The 21,974-nt window shown below is 36.2% G+C and overlaps 1 pseudogene; it reads left to right on the plus strand.

The window, feature by feature from the left end:
• The first annotated feature begins 10,763 nt into the window (after positions 1 to 10,763).
• LOC123660421 lies at positions 10,764 to 20,346 on the plus strand (annotated as a pseudogene).
• The last annotated feature ends 1,628 nt before the right edge of the window (positions 20,347 to 21,974 follow it).

A 21,974-nucleotide genomic window follows, 5' to 3' on the forward strand; every position in this document is an offset into this window, starting at 1 on the left:
ATTTATAATCGAAACTAAAATATCTATCTTTATAGATCCGTAATCATCGTTAGATGAATGTCTCTCAATAAATGTCTTATTACTAGCTTCATGATTTGGAAGAAATAATTATCAATACAGTACAAAAATTTTACTCACTTTAAACGTTTTACACTCCGTTGATTCGGAAAAACCCCGAAAATAAAAACAACCGATAAAGCGTGTTTTTTGTGAAAATGTTGTGTTACGGTTTTTATGTTAAAAGATTTAAGAGAACCTTGACGTAACCGTTTCACTATCAAGGTGAATTTCAAGGTGAAAGGTGAATCACTATTCCTTGGTTCCATGCGTTGGATGCATGACATGCTGCTCCCTATTGTTATCATAAATATCCATTACAATATTACGTTAACTGAGGTAGGGCACAGCAAGAACTATCCTGCTCAAAATCTGGAGCAGCCGGCAGCCCGACTGGAAATTACCTCGACCATACAAAAAATTACAGCTAAATAATACTACTTATAAGGAGTGAAATGTTCCTGTGTGTGAATAAGGTGACCAGAGCTCTTGGAGAGGGTCGGGGGGGGGGGGATCCGGCAATGCGCTTGCACTGCTTCTGGTGTTGCTGGCGTCTATAGGTTACGGTAATGAAATTTTAAATGTGTCGTACGATGATGCACTATCTTGCTTCGTAATTACTCAGTTTTATAAAAAGTTAAGAGTAGATTTATGTACTTATTTGTAGAACTTAATTTAATTGGCTCATATAGTGGTCGCAACAGTTTATATTCAGCTTTGAACAAATACCAAAGTTGAGATCACTCAAAAATGAACAATAAGATCCAAAATATACTTGGGTATCTTTAAATCAAGAAATCAAGAGTGAATAGGCATCTTCTAGGCAAGCGCGATTCATCTTAGGCTGCATCTTCACTTACCATCAGGTGAGATCGCAGTCAAGCGCTAGTCTACATATAAAAAATGCAGTGTTTATTGGGTTGTTGAACAAATCCACTCAAAATTCACACCAAATAACTGTACAAAACATTGAAAATATGTGCAATGTATATGTTGTTACAGCTTTTAGAATCACATAGTGGGTAACTGTAATTATTGACTCTAATCAACTACCGTCAAAATTCAAAATTTGTTATTTTGAGTCACAATAGATAACATAATAAATCACAATATCACTTACACTCGTTTTATAACGATTGTATTCACAGCTCAACTTGTCGCAAATTAGTATCTTTTCACTAAATTGAGCTAAGTTCGGTCCTCACACAATTGATATATTTTTACTTGCTTCATTTGTTTATATTTTTTCTTTTTGTTTCAGTATAATTATTATCCTGATTGTAATTATAATTATTATTTTGGCTTTATTATTCTCAATAATTAATTATCGTGTTTTTTAAATAATTTGTTTTTTAATTGTAATATAATTTGTAATAAAGTAAAACTGAGTTAGGTCACAGCAGGAAATTTCCTGTTCAAAATATGGATCAGCCCGACTGGGGTTATATTATTTATTTTATTTTATACTTTATTGTACACCACAAATATATTACAAACAAAGCATAAAGATAGTTACAGACAGTAAAGTACAATGGGCGGACTAATGACTAATTAGCCATTTCTTCCAGACAACCCATAAATAAATTTCAAATCCAACGTAATACCTCGACCTTAAAGAAGATCACAGCTAGATAACACTGTTTTCAAGCAGTGTTTTGTTCCTGTTGGCGAGTAAGGTGACCAGAGCTCCTGCGGGGAACTGGGGATGGGGCCGGAAACGTGCTTGAGATGCTTTTGGTATTGCAGACGTCTATAGGCTACGGTAATCGCTTACCATCAGGTGAGCCGCACGCTTGTTTACCGATCTAGTTACATAGAAAAATAAAAAATATAAATTGAACTGCGTGGACACGTAGACTAATTCAAAATTTCCAAATCTGTTGATAGTGTGAATAGCAAGCACAGTGATAGCATAAGACACAAGTGATACATTGTGCCTTCAGAACTATTTGAGCGCTGTAGCCAACTGATGTAGAGCATATCATAATTATGAACCTCAATATACGCAAGTACTTTTTTGTTCATCTCTATCGTTACGCTCTTGTCAGAGCGATCGTGGTCATCACTTCTGAGTCACATGCTTGATGATCCGTCTCCATTTTTCCCGGACAGCTGCTTTTTGGGAGCCCACATTCAATGGAACTTTTTTGTTACCTCTACTCAAAGAAGATATAAAAAAAATTGATTTTATCTGTTCTTTGAGAGGCCAGATCCTTGCTAGAAAGTCGTCGGCTAGAGGCTATTAATTTTAAAATCGACAAAAAATTAAAAAAAAAGCTTTTCCTGTAATTCATTTTTATGAATTAAATTTATACGTGTGTTAGTGTGCCTATGAAATAAAAAGTAGTTCTGTGATTTTTTTTAAAGATATCAACGTAATATTTTTAATGAAATATATTAGTTTTTTTTACTTGTTGTCTTTTTTTTTTATGTCACTAGGTTGGCAAACAAGCGTACGGCTCACCTGATGGTAAGCGATTACCGTAGCTTATAGACGCCTGCAACACTAGAGGCATCGCAACCGCGTTGCCGACCCAATTCCCAACCCAGCTCTGGCTCAGAGCTCTGGTCATCTTACTCACCAACAGGAACACAATACTGCTTGAAAACCGTATTATTTTGCTGTGATCTTCTGTAAGGTCCAGGTACCCAGTCGGGCTGCTCCATATTTTGAGCAGGAAATTCCTGTTGTGCCCTACCTTTCTTTTGTGTTAAGATACATTTCTGACAAACTGAAACAACATTAATCTATACAAATATCTCTTTGTATGCATACGGATGTATACACAATACATAACCCAAAAAAATATTTTTTACAATTTTTCTCTGTCTGCCTGTCTGTTTGTTCTGGCTAATCTCGAAAACGGCTGGACCGATTTTGACGGGACATTCACTAGCAGATAGCTGATGTAATAAGCAGTAACTGAGGCTACTTTTATTTTTCAAATTTATTTATATTGTGACTGCGAACGGAACAATGACTTTTTTGTCAAATCCCACGCGGGCGAAGTCGCGAGCACAGCTAGTAACTAAATAAAACTTTAATTAAAAACTTAGTTTAAAATTAATACAATAAATATTTAACAGAAGCGGTTTGCATTCATTATTGTGTCAATATTTTAGGTCATAGCTTGCAGTAAACACATCTTTATCAAAACTTTATTAATAGCTTTTATTTTTATTTTGAAATATTCTACGCAAGCTGTGTGGTTTTGCTTATATTAAATTTTGATATTTTAAAATTCGTTATCACAATAAATCTAAATAATATACGATTATTTTTTTTTATTTTTTAAATGTATAATTTACATTTTCAATTTCAGTGACATTAGTTCTAATTTTAGTTTCTTCAAATGCTAAATTCAAATTATGTATGTTTTAGTTGTTATATTCTTTTAGATAGTTGTAATTATTAAATTTGTGTAGGTGTATCATCGATAACTAATGTATGTCATTGTTAACTAATATAACGGGTAAGTAAAATAAGGAAATAACAGTACTGTCCATATGATGATTATAATCAACAGATTCCTGCAACACCAGTAGTATCAAACTCAATTTCGACCTTCGACACCCCCGTCCCCAAGGAACTTTGACTACCGTAAGGTAAAACGAATCTGAAGCAGCTCTAACAGCTCTATATTTAACCGTCTTCGGTAAAGTTAGGGTGGTTCTCCATTCGGGCTGCCCGACATTTTGATAAAAGTAATTACTGCTGTGCCCTCTGCTACTGCCCTCCCTTGGTCCTTTTGGGTTGGCAACGCGCTTGCGATGCTCTCGATGGTGTATGTGCCCATAGGCTACAGTATTCACTTGACATCAGATGGCCCCGTACGCTTGTTTGCCAATTTATAGTACAGTAATAAATCAAGTACCAAATTTAAAAAATCTAGGGTAAGAACTTTTTTGCCTCTCAAAGACATCAGACTAACGCCACATAACATGTATAAGGTATTGTATTTGAGTAAGAAGCGAAGGTAGTAAAAACAGTCAGTGAACCGAATCAAAGATGTGTCGACTAGATTGTTCGTGGACCGTGACCGACCGATTTCACTTCACATTTCATTGCCACCTCGGAAGGGAACGGAAACTAATAGCTAAAGAATAAACTGACTGTATATACTCGTATACTACTGGCTGTATATATATGACTAGCTGTTGCCTGCGACGTCGTCTGCGTGAACGCTATACAGCACCAAAAATACCTACGATTATACCTTTTAAAATAACATTCATTTACCCGTTTCTTCTTTACATTTCATATCTATGGAAAAATCTCATAGATGGCGCCACTTTAAAATTGTCTTGTCTACTTATATACATTTAATTATGTTTATCGGCTTACTTACTTATATTGCGTGATTTTTATAGTATGAAGCTAGCTTATATAGCTTGGTTATTAACATAATAACCTTCCTTATCATAGTACCAAACTAGGGATATCCGCTTTCCAACAAAAAAAGAATTATCAAAATCGGTACATCCAGTAGAAATATGTACGATTTTTTTTTGTGTACCCACACATTAGGAATTCTAAACATTTTTTTTTTTTTTTAATATCATATCAAAAATTGACCGCTCCAGCGGGATTCGAACCCGCGTCTCCGACTGACCGTGTCGGCGCTCTAGCCAATTAAGCTATGGAACGATGTACCCGCTAGAGCGAAATTTTTGATATGATGATTTTTATTTTCGGTTTAAGCGAACCGTGGTCGTGGGTCAATTTTTGATATGATATTCAAAAAAAAAAAAAAAAAAATATCCAGTAGAAAGTTATGCGGTATAATACAACGTAGCTCGACGAAAAAAGCGTCAAGTAAAAACGTATTATTAGATATAACTCGAAAAGTAGTTGTTAGGTCTCAAATAAATTTAAATGGGACCAATTGACACACACCACCTTTCGATTAAAAAAAAAATTGTCGAAATCGGTCCACCCGGTCAAAAGTTCTGATGTAACATACATTTAAAAAAAATACAGTCGAATTGAGAACCTCCTCCTTTTTTGGAAGTCGGTTAAAAGTAGGTACACCGGTATAAAGATGTAAGTAACACACTGGTAAAAATATTCTGTTTGCTGAATTGATAGCTTCCTCCTTTTTGTGAAGTTGGTTAAGTCGGTTTTATTTTATTTACGAGTGAAATTTTGTAATGAAAATGTAAATTGCTCTTCCTAAAGCAATGTTTATCAAACATATCTCTATTAAGAATTTGTACTGTGCTGTATCGGTCACATATTTTGCATTTATAGATATGCTAAGTGATTGTACCCTTACATGCAAAAAAAATTCAACTACTACTACAGATGGATATTCAAAAAAATTGGCATTAACAAAAAAAAAAACAAAGAAAAAAATAAGTAAAAACAGATAGTGATTACAATATTTATATTCTTTAAACAAAAAAATAATAATTTCAGTTTTAAAATTGTATACGGTACTAGGATATACAATATATTTTGTAATGCAGTAAAAACCATCAACCATTCAATTTTATTTGGTAATTCAATTACTAAAGCATTAGCCTATAATATAAGTATTAGTTAGTATACATATCAATCAATATAAAAAATTATAACAAAAGAATAAAAAAACGTTTCCAAAAAGTTTTTTAAGGTACCAATAAATTCTGTCACATGGAATGACAAGTACAACGCGGCCAGAATGCGAAAATGTGTGACAACGCAAATCATGTAAATTAATCACGTTACAGCCACTTTCGTTTGTTTCGTATTATGGTACTTACTGTCTGTCACGTACGTGTTTGCTTGGAAACAAATTTTTGGTTACTGATCGTGTGAATGGTTTAACGTCGAAATTTTACAATATAATTACGTTAATATTTTATTGAGGTAGGAAACAGCAGGAAATTCTCTAGACAGCTTGCTCGAAATTTGAGCTTAACCTTACAGAAGGACACAGCTGGATAATAATACTTTATATTTGTGTCGTGTCCCTGTAATAAGTAAGGTTGCCAGCTCTTCTGGTCGGAGATAGGGTCGATAAAGCGTTTGCGATGTTACTGGTTTACCATCAGGCTAGTCGAACGCTAGTTTTCCGCTCTTTTCGTATAAAAAAATATATAATTATATACATATAACACATAACATAAAATATTAACCAAGACATTAATTTTGTTTTAGCTCACCATAACAATTTTATAAGTCACACACACCAGCCTATTGCAGTCCACTGCTGGAGATAGTCCTCCACAAGATCGCGGCAAACATTCCGGTCTCACTGGTAATCGAAATAGCCGGGAACTAAGGGCCGAAATTTTTGACGGCAGGCGGGTTGGTGACAGCAGTGCTGGCTTTATCGCAACGAAGACGCTGCTGACCGTCTTCGGTCGGTGCATTTAAAAGCCAGCAGTTGGATGGTTATCCCGCTACCGAAAATACGACCTAAACAATATATATACATATATATATACAACCTTTACATATATATATATATAACCTTTTTTATATACAACCTTTGTAGTTTCTATAGTACACGTTAGGCTAGTTAGGTTGTTTAGTCTCTGTTGTTCAACAAAAACGTTTCCGTTTCATCAAAACTTTGCACATTGTACGGTGGGAGTTATCGGTCTAGTGAATTAAACAAGGGTTGAAGTAAAACTAACCTTTATTGCATTAAACAATTTATTATATAGCATACATCTTAACTTACACTACTACACCACCCATCCAAAAGAAAAAAAAATGATTACATATTATAGTAGCATTTTTTTTTAATCAAGAAATACGAATTCCATTATAATAAAATTTAAAAAGATTATATAAGATACATTTTCTTATTACTAATACTAATAATATTTGATCATTTTTTTTTTTGTTTTTTATTTAACAAATATCAACCATAGACATAGACGCTGCGTCGGCGCAACGGTTACAGCCATGGATTGTACTTGTTGCGCTGGCGGTTGCAGATTCGATCCCCGCACATGACAAACATTTGTATTGGCCATACAGGTGTTTGCCGTGGTCTGGGTGTTTGTGCAGTCCTTGTGGGTTTCCCCGCCGTGCCTTGGAGAGCACGTTAAGCCGTCGGTCCCGGTTGTTATCATGTACACCTGATAGCGATCGTTACTCATAGTAGGGAATATATCCGCCAACCCGCATTCCAATGCGGGTTGGCAGATATATATCAGAGCTTATATATCAGAGCTTATAGGATATATATCAGAGGTTAATTGCTGGAGCAACGTGGTGGATTAAGCTCTGATCCTTTTCCTATGGGGAAAGAGGCCTATGCCCAGTAGTGGGATATTACAGGCTGAAGCGTAATTAACATAGACATGTAATACATAATAATCTTGATATTATTGTATATATAACATTGTACGATTTTTATGTACGACTTCTGTTTTTCCATTTTTTAATATTTCTACATTAGGTGGTTTATCCTTAATTACTTTAAATGGACCTGAGAATAATGAACACAACTTGTAACTGGTTTCATTTTTAACAAATACCATATTATTAAACTGTTAAGTAATTGAATTAGTATATTTGCCATAATTTAATTTTCTATTTTGTTTACATTTTAATAAATTATTTCTAGCATAATTTTGTGTCATCTGTATACGATATTTAAGTTCACAAGGGTAATCATCAAATTTATATAATGGCTCTAGATCTGCAGTTAAATTAATAATAAACCACTTTATTACAACTAAAGATAGTATACATAGCAAACCTTAATATTAGATACGTATAGTGCAAGGGGCGATCTTATCACTAAATAGCGATCTCTTCCAGATTAACCAACAGAAAAAAGCTAGCAGTGTAACGGGCTTGCGCAATAGTAATAAAGTTTAATCAAAATACATATATAAATGTCTACAAACATACATACATATATACACATGCAATTAAAATACAATAATTAAATAAATCATATAAATTTATATATATTTATATACCCACATTCATACATATATACAAACACGGGTACACAAATACATACATACACATACACATATACATACACATACATATACACACATATATACATATATATATACATATACACAAAAACAAACATGTAAATACACATACATAAGCCAATGAATAAACGTACGCGTTAGAGAGATGGGTACAAACAGTGAAAATAAGTGTGCATAGACATGCTATTCAAGTCATAGTGAGGTAGAAATGCTTTACGCTGTTTTTAAAGACAAAGATAGAAGGAGACTGACGAATAACTGATGGTAATGCATTCCACAATTCAACAGCCTTTAACGTAAAAGATTTAGAATACGAACTCGAGTTATGAATTGGCACACTCAATTTGTTGTCGTTTTGAGAGCGAAGGCATAGATGAAGAGAAGAGAAGGGCAATTTGTGGACGCCAAGAAAGAGAGCTGTCAACAATAACCCCTAGATTTTTTATCGTGTTGGAGTTACATACCACGGAGCCATCGAATATAACGTCAGGAAGGTTATAGCAAGCAATCTTTGCTAGTTGTTTAGAAGTGCCTAAAATAGAGAACTGCGACTTGCCGGAATTTACAGACAATCCAAACGACCACTGCAGTTGGTGATAGTGCTCAAATTAATTTAGGGTGTTTATAGCTTCTACAATATTCTCAACAGGTGTTGTCAAATAAACTTGCAAGTCATCAGCGTAAAGATGAAAGGAGATGGTGAGTAGTTCAGTGACCGTGTTCATAAAGATAGAGAATAGTAGTGGAGAGAGCACGCTACCCTGGGAAATTTAGTCACGAAAAAACTGATCTAATTTTGGTTTTAATTCTGATGTTGGCTTTTCATGTTCATTAATTATATTTACAAAATTTTTATTTATCCCTCTATTTCGGGTACTGTATTGTACATGCCTCGATTGTAAGTTCCGCGCTCTCCTTGGCCTCGCGATGCAGGCGAATTCCAACCAGGTTACGATCATCCACGGAACGAGTGTTCTCTATGTGAAGACATTCGGCGATTCGGTCCTCCACGAGTATACCTATAGTTGTTCTTAAAGTTTCTAGATACACAATTTCGCTTACTATTATTACATTATATTATGCTTGTACTACAGGTGGTGAGGTAATGGGTATCCATTACCTCACCACCTGTGGTACAGGGGGACAAAGTTTCCTTATCTTTGGCTGCTTGTATCGCATCCTTCAGCGACCTGAAATTCCCATCCGCTATTAAAGTACTAAGCCTAAGATTTCGTAAGCCATCGGAAAACTGCTTAATTGTTTGTTTTTCATTGATAGGCATTAAAACATTGTAGTTCTCTGTGTTACCGGCGGCTTGCGCAATCGTAAGGTTCACAAACAACTCCGTTATTTCTTCTCCGAAATCTGAAATAGACATGTCATTTTGTTTCATATTGTGTAATTTTTTTTTTGAATAACTGTCGCCCCTTTACTTGGTAATAGTTGTTTTTTCATGTCAACAACAAGAATAATCATCTTGGAGACGTAATTTGGCAAATTGTCATAGTCTATTTTTTAATACAAATGCAATCAGAAGATTCAAGCAAGGAATCGTAATACTGAACATTATCTACTAACTGCTATATACTTGTTTCATCGTTTGTCATAACAGGCATCAAGGTCAAAGCCGTTTTTAAATCGAAAGTGTCCATTTCGCTATAACTTTTGCTTTCAACACAAGCGGAACACAAATGTCAAATATCCTTATATAACAAATCAAATTTCCTACAATAATACTCATAAAGCGATATATCCTATATGATATACTTATCTCTTTTTCAATATTTACCAATTTACTCGAATATCCATTAAAAATAAAATGAGCTTCTTTCAACTTAATTTGTAATATATTTCCTTGTCTTCTACTCGATCCAATCTTAATTAAATATAATTTTACTTTCTTTAATTCCTCATATAATTGATTTAAAACAAAAGCCATAACTTACCGTTAATATGTAAATTATTTAAAATTAACACGTAAGAAACATTTAAAGAGTTAATATTTTAAGCGAGTTATACAAAGATAAAAGATTAATACATAAATGAACTCAATATTAACACACAATTAGGTTAATTATTTAAATTACTGTCTCTATAGATGTATTATTAGAAAAAACGTGAAAGCAGAATAAATGCAGTTGAGATAAGAGCGTTAAGAAGTATAATAGGAGTTAAACTGAGTGACAGGATAAGAAATAGTGAGATAAAGAAACGTCGTGGTCTGAAAGAAAATGTAGTGACAAAAATTAAGAAAGGTATGCTCAGATGGTTGGGCCATGTCGAGAGAATGAGTGAAGAACGATTGACGAAAAAAGTGTATAATGCGAGTGTGAATGGAAGGGTTTGAAGGGGTAGAACTATGCGGGCGTTCCAAGACCAAATAAGGGATGTCTTGAAAAAAGGCCAGGTCAAGAGTACCCTAAACCGAAGAGCATGTATGAAGGGAATAATGAAAGTGGACGAAGCGAAACAAGTATGTAAGGATCGCAAGTGGAAAGAAGTAGTCTCTGCCTACCCCTACGGGAAAGAGGCGTGATTATATGTATGTATGTATATATGTATGATTTTAACGCTTTAACTGCAATTATTATATTAAAAACTGATGTATTTGAACTGATTAAAAAAGCGATAATTCAACTAAAGATATATAATCTAATTAATTAATGGAAAAAATTAAAGTTAAAAATGGTGAGATTAGATACAAAACAGTATTTAAGGCCAATGTTCGACTGCAAAACAACGCACTATCGTCCAACATGAAGCTCCTCATCGTCGTCCTCGGCCTGGCTCTAGCTGTTACAGCAGAAGAACCAATCTTCCGTGACTATCATCTAGAGATAGGTATCCCCGAAAGGGCTCGCATAGACGCTGCTGAGGCGGCCGCGGACTTTGACGGTTCCAGGATTATAGGAGGACAGGTTTCAACACTAGGAACTAATCCTCACTTTGTATGTTTGATAATTTTTAGTCAATAATAGTCTTTGTTTCACGTGTATTTTATAATAATTTTCTTGTAATTTTTAAGGCTGGTCTACAAATCACACTGACAGACAGACGAATATCAGTTTGCGGATCTTCTCTTATTAGTAACACTAGACTGGTCACTGCTGCTCACTGTTGGAGAAGTTTTGGTCTACAAGCTGAAACTTTTACCGTTATTCTCGGATCTGTTAACTTCAGATATGGTGGCGTTCGTATCCCCACCAGAAGTGTTGTTATGCATCCCAGTTACAGCATTAATACCCGCCAAAACGATGTTGCTGTCATTCGCATCAATCACGTTAACTACGACAGTAAGTCAATTCTAATTTTATAATTAAATTTAGAAAACAACTTTTAGCTTTTGCTAACTTCTGGTTTTATACGTTTTGAGTTTATATCACTAGGTGGAAAACTGGATACTTTTTATCCAACTACAATATTAAAATTCAGCACAAGCGAATAGGGGATTAGTTCAGTTGTAATACGTTAACGCGTAATAAGATTTCTAGTAGTAGAGGAACTTAAAATAATTTAAAATCACAGTTGGACGATCGCAAGAATAAAGAAACAGCGAAATAATAAGGTCTCTACGGGCAGGAAATTCTATAAAAATATATGAGTTAAGCATAACAGTCGTCATTTGACAGTACGCATGCACGGTTGCGTGCGCGGGAGCGAGTGCAATGACCCCAAATACTGTTAAGTGTGCTACGTGCAATATCGTAATTAATGAAGTACTTGCATTTGTATATAATAAAATTAGAATCATGGACGAGGAAACACTAATAAGAGTGTGTGAAACTGGATTTTCTGCAGACGATATTTGTGATGCAAAAAAACTGCTCTTTGAGGCAGTGCCACTGGAGAAAATAAAGATGCGTAAGAGGAATGATAAATCTCGTAAAAATATACAGGATATTATATGTCTTCTAAAACACGCAGACGCAACTAATCCAGATATGTTACCAATGTTTGTAGCTAGAGAATTGCATAAATTGCCACCAATAACGTTCGATCATCTCGACGCGACGCGCTTGCTACGGGATATTTTAAAATTACAGGATGGCATGTTATTGTTACAGAATGATATGGAAATTGTTAAACAAGAATGCAATAACGTTCGGCAAGATATGAATGAGTTTTGTGTTGCAAATAGATGTCAACAATCCTCGCAGTGTGAGGGTAGTTTTGATATTCACAAAACAAATATTAATACTCAAAGAGGAGTCTTTAACAACATACAACGTCGTTTTGAATATGACAGCGGACCCATGGGGATGGATACTACGAGTTTGTTTTATAAAACAGACATTGATAAGTCCAAGGAATCAATGAATAGTGCTATCGGAAATAATAAACGCAATCCGTCTCCCTTGCACACACGGACAATCAGCGACAAACCCGGCGATGGCAACAGCGGCAACATGTCTCTCTCTGGCACACGGTCGCCCAGCGAAGAAAGACAATCTGCCGTCTTTGTTGCGCACACGCAAACAAATAATACAGGTGAGCACGTGGAGGCGCCCCAAATCACTGCGGTTTCGACGCAGGTGCAACAAACTCTAAGGACGGTGAGGCCTACCGTGGTTTCGAACACAAATAAAGTAATGAATCATTCCTACGCTGGTCAGCTGATTACCGCGAATGGCTCTTCGGCGTTGTCGCCGTCATTGCGTCGCGATACAGAGAATCACAACAATCGGAATGTTGTTACAGAGTCAAATAGCTCAAGTACAGTTTTTGAAAAGAAGGCGGTGGAAGGGAAGTGGAGTGTAGTTGTGAATAAAAAGAAATCTAGGTATCGTAATCGGTTTATTAGTAACCAAGGCAAAGCGAGCTACGGGCCGGAGTCGAAGTTTAAGGCGGCGTCAGTAAAAGTCCCGCTGTACATTTCTAACATTAGTAAGGAAACATCGCAACAGGACATCATAGACTATATTGTACGTAAGACTCAAGTGTTAGTTACATTAGAGAAAATCGCACCAAAAGTGGATAGAGGTTACGATTCTTATATTTTTTATGTGGATAGCTATAGGGTACCGTTGTTTCTTAACCCTTAATTACTCGCACAAAGAAAATTACATTACTGCTCGCATGGGGTCACAGATGACCCCAAATAGTATGAGTAGTTTTTAATATATTTTGAAATATATAAGTAAATGAAACTATTTTATTATTAAAGTGCTTTATTTATTTTATATTATCTATAAGTAATAACATGAATTACTAACTAATTATACAAAAATAAGTTAAACGAAAATTACTATCAATAATCAACAATTTGTACTTAAATATACTGAGATCATAGTAAATACTCGTATTTTTAGGAGCTCTTCGAATCACTCTCGTTACACTGTTGACAGTATATGTCAGAATGATCATAGCAAACAAATCTTGTACATTTCTTGCATTTTGTTGGTACTTTGCGATCGCATTTCCTCGGGCAGCTGTTGCAACGTCCACGTTTTACAGTGGTTGGCGGGACGCGATTTTCCAACTCATGCACTTCCATCAGACATTTTTTTACCTTGTTAGGAGTTACTCTGACTTCAAGTCATCGTTTTTGGTTATTATGAATAAGTTCAACAAACAATTGCCGTAAGAAATTACGCCTCGTGTGAGTACGTGATTTTTCGATATTTACTCGATGTACAATGAGTGAATTTATGCCTGAAACATTTATCAGGTAGAAGAAAATGGCTAACAGCCACCGTCTAGTTCACCTCCCTACGTTGAATGTACCACACAAGGGATTATTGGTGTCCACTCCTCATTTAGTGCTGTTTTAAAATGTTATTATTTCAGGTTTCTGCTTGTCAGTTGAGGCTGGGTTAATATCGCTGGCCCCGGGCAATAAAGCGGTATACGCCTGTTACACCCTTTTTAATGTTATTTAATTTTTGGCTTCTCTGAGTATCAATCTATCACTCTTATTTTTTTCAGTTTTTTTTTATTAATATTTCGTTAGAATAAATGACAATAACCGTTTTATTGCATGGATAATTCTCTTACGACTAAGCTATGTATTATTGCATTATTCTTAAGAAAAATAATACAAAAAACCGGTGAACATCTTTACAGTAATTGTTAATGATCTTGCAATTAAAATAGTATCATCTATGAATTGTATTATACATTTTTTTAATTATTTCATTAAAAAAATATACGATTTGTTTTTAAAAAAATATTTTTAAAAGCTTAAATTGGTAAAAAAAATAGCTTTCATTTGACATATTGAACGTCTGTTTTGGATCACTGTACACTGCACTATAAAAAAATTAGCTTCTTTTATTTCTCCTGTAAAATTTGATTTTTGATATTACCGCTTTATTGCCCGGGGACAGCGATATGAGTTACATGATGCATAAAAGATAACAACAGAACCGCTTTATTTGGTTTTGAAACCAAATAAAGCGGTTAGAAACCTGACCCTCCAACTTCTTCATCGTCAGAACCTCCTTCATCCTCTACCAACCATTGCACAATTTCCTATTCTCTCCTATCCATGACTAACTCTGACAAAAAAACAAAACTCGTAGTAAAACGGAATTTTTTGATAATTTCACTGTATAAAGATATAAAAAACATATTTATAACAAACATTTATTCACTGAACATACAATAACACAAATATAATTCATTATTCACAAAAAAAATACAGAAAATAAAAAACTTACCTCTTCCAAAAAAGTAACGTAATTACTCGCACGGGGTCACCACTGAAGAGTGCAGCGGCGCATCCTTCCACTCCTGTGACTTGATTGCTGGTAAAATACAAACTTAGACGCGCGTTATGAAGCTAGCGAGGGCGTGGGGGAAATCGGGCCGAGCCAAGTGCTTCATTTTTTAATCCAAAAATGCTTTGACCCCATGCGAGTAATTAAGGGTTAAAGATGAAATATGGCCGGAAGGCATTTGTTTTAGGAAATTTATAGTGTTTAAAAAAGACTCTAGTGATAGAAAGGAACTAAATTAAATTGACAATGGATAATAAAAGTAAGAGTACATTTGTTTCGTTTGATTGTAAAGGGTTTAAAAGGTCTGTAGAGTTTGTTAGGGACCTATGTGTTTACGCTGATGTAATAGCCTTACAGGAGACCTGGCTCCTCGGTCATGACCTACCATTGCTGGGATCGGTAAGTGATAACTTTGAATATACGTCCAAAACGGCTGTTGATACTACCGTGGGTATTCTCAGAGGGAGGCCATATGGTGGGGTTGCTTTGTTATGGCGAAAAGGTGTATTTGACACAGTTTCTGTTATAAATTGCAGTAGTGTCAGGCTAACTGCAATCAGAGGAACGATAGGCGGGAAATCGATTATTGTGTTTTCAGTATACATGCCCACGGATGCTCCTGATAATAGTGTCGAGTTTGTAAACTGTTAAGGCGAAATCGATGCTATTGTAGAAAATAATGATGTGGAAGCTGTATACATGTTAGGTGATTATAACGCGCACCCTGGCCAACCATTTTGGTTGGAGTTACGGGAATATTGTTCAGATAAAAAATGGGTATGTGCTGATACGGAAAAATTAGGAATCATGTCAAACACTATTACATTTATTAGCGACATTGATGGTAGCATGAGATGGTTAGACCATTGTATTGTAACGCAAACAGCGTGGAAAACTATTTCAAATGTGAGAGTTGATAGTGATATACACTGGTTTGACCATTTCCCGCTAATAATAGAGATAATTTTAGACAAAGTAGTTCCAAAATTAAACACTGAAAACTATAAATGCAATAAAATCCTGTGGCAATCTAGGTCTGAGGCGCAAACTGGGCGATATCATGACATATGCCATGAGCAGCTGAGGCATATCGATTTTCCGGTCTCATTAACCTCGTGTGCAGGTGGGATGTGTCATGATGTCACTCATAGGCGCACACTGGATGATTTGTATAGCCGGGTAGTCAATATTCTTAGCGGTGCTGCTGAATTAACGTACAAGGACCAGAATTTTAATAAGAAATGGGTTACTGGGTGGAATAAATATGTGCGTACAGCATATGAAGATGCGCGTCTTAAATTTCGGACCTGGTTGCTCCATAACAAACCAGGGTATGGCGGAGTTTGGGACGACATGCGTGAGAGTCGTAAGGTTTTTAAAAGTAGACTAAGATGGTGCCAACAAAATGAAGATCAAGTTAAAATGGACATAATCGCTTCACACAGGTCGTCACATGACTTTACTAAATTCTGGAGAGAAACGAACAAGTTAAATGTAAAAATAGGTCGCCCCGCGAGCATAGGGGGCTGTAGTGAGCCAAGGGGGATTGCCAACTTGTTTAAAAATCATTTTAAAGTGACCTCGCCTCTGGGACCTCCGTCACGGGTGATCGATGCTGAGACCGTTACGAGTATACCTATGAGTTTTTCTGCTAAGCAGGTAGAAGCTGTTATTAAGAAAATGAACAGAGGTAGGTCTCCGGGTCATGACGGGCTCAGCATCGAGCATCTTAAGCATGCGGGGAACCATCTTTATAGTGTGCTAGCAATGTTCTTTTCATTATGTATAACACATTCTTACTTACCAGCTGATATGATGAAAACAGTGGTGGTCCCCTTAGTTAAAAATAAGACCGGAGATATTTCTGATAAAAATAATTACAGGCCAATATCTCTAGCTACAGTACTTGCTAAGGTGTTGGACAGTCTGATAGACCAAAATTTGGATCGATATTTAAATATACACGACGCGCAGTTTGGGTTTGTGCCCAATCTTTCAACGGAAAGTGCCATTTTGTGTTTAAAGCGTCTGCTTTAAACACAAAATGGCACTTTGCCCAATACTACACAAGCAGAAAGACACCGGTGTATGCCTGTTTTTTAGACCTTTCGAAAGCCTTTGATCTAGTAGCGTACGACATATTATGGAGGAAACTCCGCGAGGCAGGTATACAATCCGAACTGATTTCGTTGCTAAAACATTTTTGAATATCATATCAAAAATTGACCGCTCCAGCGGGGTTCGAACCCGCGTCTCCGACGTACCGTGTCGGCGCTCTAGCCAATTAAGCTATGGAACGATGCACCCGCTCGAGCAAAATTTTCGATATGATAATTTTTAATTTCGGTTTAAGCGAACCGTGGCGCCGTCTATAGTGAGCTCTTTACAGAAACCCGTAACTATTCAAAGTTTCATATTACAATGAAAATCTTTGACAGGAGACGACCCGTGCTATTTTTAATATCTAAGATTTTATTTTTGTGTTACCCACATTAGGAATTCTAAACATTTTTGAATATCATATCAAAAATTGACCGCTCCAGCGGGGTTCGAACCCGCGTCTCCGACGTACCGTGTCGGCGCTCTAGCCAATTAAGCTATGGAACGATGCACCCGCTCGAGCGAAATTTTCGATATGATAATTTTTAATTTCGGTTTAAGCGAACCGTGGCGCCGTCTATAGTGAGCTCTTTACAGAAACCCGTAACTATTCAAAGTTTCATATTACAATGAAAATCTTTGACAGGAGACGACACCGTGCTATTTTTAATATCTAAGATTTTATTTTTGTGTTACCCACATTAGGAATTCTAAACATTTTTGAATATCATATCAAAAATTGACCGCTCCAGCGGGGTTCGAACCCGCGTCTCCGACGTACCGTGTCGGCGCTCTAGCCAATTAAGCTATGGAACGATGCACCCGCTCGAGCGAAATTTTCGATATGATAATTTTTAATTTCGGTTTAAGCGAACCGTGGCGCCGTCTATAGTGAGCTCTTTACAGAAACCCGTAACTATTCAAAGTTTCATATTACAATGAAAATCTTTGACAGGAGACGAAACCGTGCTATTTTTAATATCTAAGATTTTATTTTTTGTGTTACCCACATTAGGAATTCTAAACATTTTTGAATATCATATCAAAAATTGACCGCTCCAGCGGGGTTCGAACCCGCGTCTCCGACGTACCGTGTCGGCGCTCTAGCCAATTAAGCTATGGAACGATGCACCCGCTCGAGCGAAATTTTCGATATGATAATTTTTAATTTCGGTTTAAGCGAACCGTGGCGCCGTCTATAGTGAGCTCTTTACAGAAACCCGTAACTATTCAAAGTTTCATATTACAATGAAAATCTTTGACAGGAGACGACACCGTGCTATTTTTAATATCTAAGATTTTATTTTTGTGTTACCCACATTAGGAATTCTAAACATTTTTGAATATCATATCAAAAATTGACCGCTGCTTTCGTTGCTAAAATTTTGGTATTTAAACCAAGAAAACTATGTGAAGTGGGGCGAAACCTTATCAGATACTTATCGGTTGGATTGCGGGGTGAGGCAGGGGGGTATAACCTCACCTAAGCTTTTCAATTTGTATGTAAATGAGCTAATTGTGGGACTCAGCAGCAGACGTGTCGGATGCTGGATTGATGGAATTTGCCTAAATAATCTTAGTTACGCAGATGACATGGTGCTGCTGGGCCCGTCGGCTGGCTCTATTAGGACACTATTAAAAATTTGTGAAGAATACGCGGTACAACATGGCCTGACGTACAATGTAAATAAAAGTGAGTACATGGTCTTTGTGGTCCGCGGAGAGGTAATTGACTACGAGTCAGTGTTAAAACTAAACGATGTTCAACTAAGACGGGTAAAACTTTTTAAATATCTAGGTCATTACATTTCCGAGGATCTCAGGGACCATGCTGACATAGAACGTGAACGAAGGGCACTTGCCGCCAGATGTCACTGCGCCATATGCTGGCCCACAGGTTTGCTCGCTGTAGCAACGATGCTAAAATAACATTGTTTAAAGCATATTGTCAAACTTTTTATACGTGTGCCCTGTGGACCAGGTATAGTAAAAAATCGCTGGACGCACTTAGAGTGCAATATAACAATGGTTTTAGGATTTTGTTGGGACTGAGACGCTTCTGTAGTGCGTCTGCAATGTTTACTGAAGCGAATACTGACTCCTTTTTCGCAATCTTGAGGAAACGGACCGCCTCTCTATTAAACAGAATGCGGCTTAGTTCTAACAAAATTCTGAAAATGTTCAGTGCTAAGCTTGCTGAGCCTATGCTTCAGCACTTTGTTGGCGTAGTGGTGAGGCAAGAGAGGTTAAGCAAGTGAATTGGTAAATTTTTAATTTTAATTTTTAATTTAAGTGTACTAACGTAGTTGTAAGTTACTAATGTTACTAACAAGTGGACTGTAAGTCTTAATGAAATAAAATTATTATTATTATTATTATTATTACCACATTAATGAATGTTTAAAAATTATTTACTGGAGTCATTGGAGTGGAATTAGGCTGAGCTATATTTGCTACGAAATATAACTACTGTATATATGTCACGACTGTAATATGTATATTCAAAAAAATAAAAAAAATTAAAGAAACGTCTTTCCCCAGACAACATCCGGCCCGTCGCGTTAGCCACCGGCTCCAACCAATATGTCGGTATTACGGCTGTAACTGCTGGTTTCGGAAGAACGAGCGACAGTAAGTTCATTTTCATTTACAGATGATTTGATTTGATTTCTTATTTATATGCCTGCATATTTTAATTACGACCGTAGAAGGCATTTTCGATGATTTTTTTAATAAGTATTTTTTTTTAATTTCAGCCGACACAGTATCAAGTGTAGCGAGACATGTAAGCCTGCAAGTCATTGATAACGAGACGTGTGCTAGATCATATAGAGACGCAGTCGTCGCTCCTACTTTGTGCACGTCTAACAACGGCGGCAGAAGCCCCTGCGGAGGTGACTCAGGAGGTCCTCTCGCGGTCGGCAATACCTTGGTCAGTGATTGTTTTTCGTTCTTTTCTCGTCTTTTATTTTGTACCAGTAACGACTTCCCTTTTTATTTTACTGAAATACGATTTTATTTGCTTATTGTTATTAACATTTATTGACAAATAATATTTAATTGTTAATTTGAAAATTTTTCCACAGATTGGTATTGCTCTCTTCGTTTCGGCCCGCGGTTGAGCGGCGGCACCAGCCGGTTTCGCCAGAGTTACCTCATTTGCTTCTTGGATTTCATCACAATAGAGTTCTGCATACTATGTGTGGCGACATCTATCGCGTGACTTACGAACTACGTAACTAAGAACTGACGCATCCTACATTGCGATATCAAAGTTATTACAGCAATTAAGTATATATACAAGAAACCAACAACAACTGTCGGGCCAGTAGCCCACCAGACACAACACCCGTCTGGTCGGAAGATCCTCTCTAATCAACGGTGGATGAGGAACTCAACATCCCGTTCCTCACACCCCTAAACTGGTGACCCCGACGTGATCATCAATACAGCTTTCGCAAGCTACGTCATTGTGACATCACCCCCAAACATCATTTAATGATTAAATGTTTTGATGCGTTTTTGTTTGTATTATTTGCGTATCGTTATATATATCGTTACTAGCTGACTCCATAGATGTTGTTCGATTCTCAGACCTTATTGGGTACAATATGCACACAAAATTTCATAAGAATCGGTCAAGCCGTTTCGTAGGAGTTTAACTACAAGCACCACGACACAAGAATGTTATACATTAGATTACGACACCTATCTACATCGTTTGTTTTATTGGCGAGGACTAAGTTTTTAAACGACTTCCAAAAAAGGAGGAGGTTCTCAATTCGACTGTATTTTTTTTTATGTATCACAGAACTTTTGACCGGGAGGACCGATTTCGACAATTTTTTTTTAATCAAAAGGTGGTGTGTGTCAATTGGTCCCATTTAAATTTATTTGAGATCTAACAATTACTTTTCGAGTATATCTAATAATCCGTTTTTACTTAACGCTTTTTTTGTCAACCTACGTTGTATTATACCGCATAACTTTCTACTGGATGTACCGATTTTGATAATTCTTTTTTTGGTGGCAAGAAGATATTCCTAGTTTGGTACCATGATAAAGAAACCAAGATCTGATGATAGGGTAGAGAAATCGAGGGAAACTCTCGAAAATTCGCAATAACTTTTTACTAGGTACACCGATTTTGATAAATTTTAATTTTATCGAGATCTGATAACTACTTTTTGAGTAATCTTTGATAACGCGTAGTTACTTGACTATTTTTTTGGTGATCTACGCTGTATTACTCGTCGATGTAATTGAAGTCGGTTTTTTTTTCGTTTGCGAGCAAAAACAATTATCAGTTACCGATTAGATAGATATTAAATTACTACTTTTATCAATACGTCAGATTTCATATTAAACACTTCAAACACTGGCAATTCCGCAAGGGTGCCAAAGCCAAAGAAGAAGAAGAAGAAGACACTTCAAATGTCAATGAAATTAAATTTTCAATTTATAACGTTCAATTGATCTTGTATTCCTTCCCACAAAGGCCCAAAGCTTGATTCGGTGTGTACCGGCAGAAAGGACCGGCGTTCGTTTGATTATCGCAGTTTGCGACTGAGGTGTCGATTAAAAGCGATACTGTGGCCGAATCGGTCACCGTTTAATGATTTTCATGTTCATTGCTGAGACAGTTGATTTAATTTCATTCGTTGGTGTTATATCATTGCGGTTTTACGTAATGGAGTTAATAGCATACAATTTAAGTATTTCGTGACTAATCCGTTGGCGCAGTTTGCAGTGACTTTGCTTTCTACTCCAGGGATTGTGGCATCAATTTCCGCCCTGAGATTGGCTGTTTGATTAGCTGTTATGTTAATAACTAAATCAGCCAGCTGTTATATGTGTATAAGCTATAACACAAGCATTAGCTTGTTTGTCTCAGAAAAGAGTGCCCTAAATATAAGTTAAATATATTTATTTACTTATTTATTATTTAAGTTAAAAAACGCTGTTTAGTAAAATATCTCCCTATGGAAAATTTTCATAAAACCTCATAAAACATGCACACATGCAGACCAAATTCTCGTAGATTTCATAACTCAGTATAAGAATTTGGTCTGCATTTGTCCATGTTTTTATGAAGTTTTATGAGATTTTTTCCATAGGGCTGTAGTAAAGAGTAAATCTGTTATATTT

The sequence above is a fragment of the Melitaea cinxia genome, chromosome 15, assembly GCF_905220565.1.
Source record: "Melitaea cinxia chromosome 15, ilMelCinx1.1, whole genome shotgun sequence".
NCBI classification, from domain to species: domain Eukaryota; kingdom Metazoa; phylum Arthropoda; class Insecta; order Lepidoptera; family Nymphalidae; genus Melitaea; species Melitaea cinxia.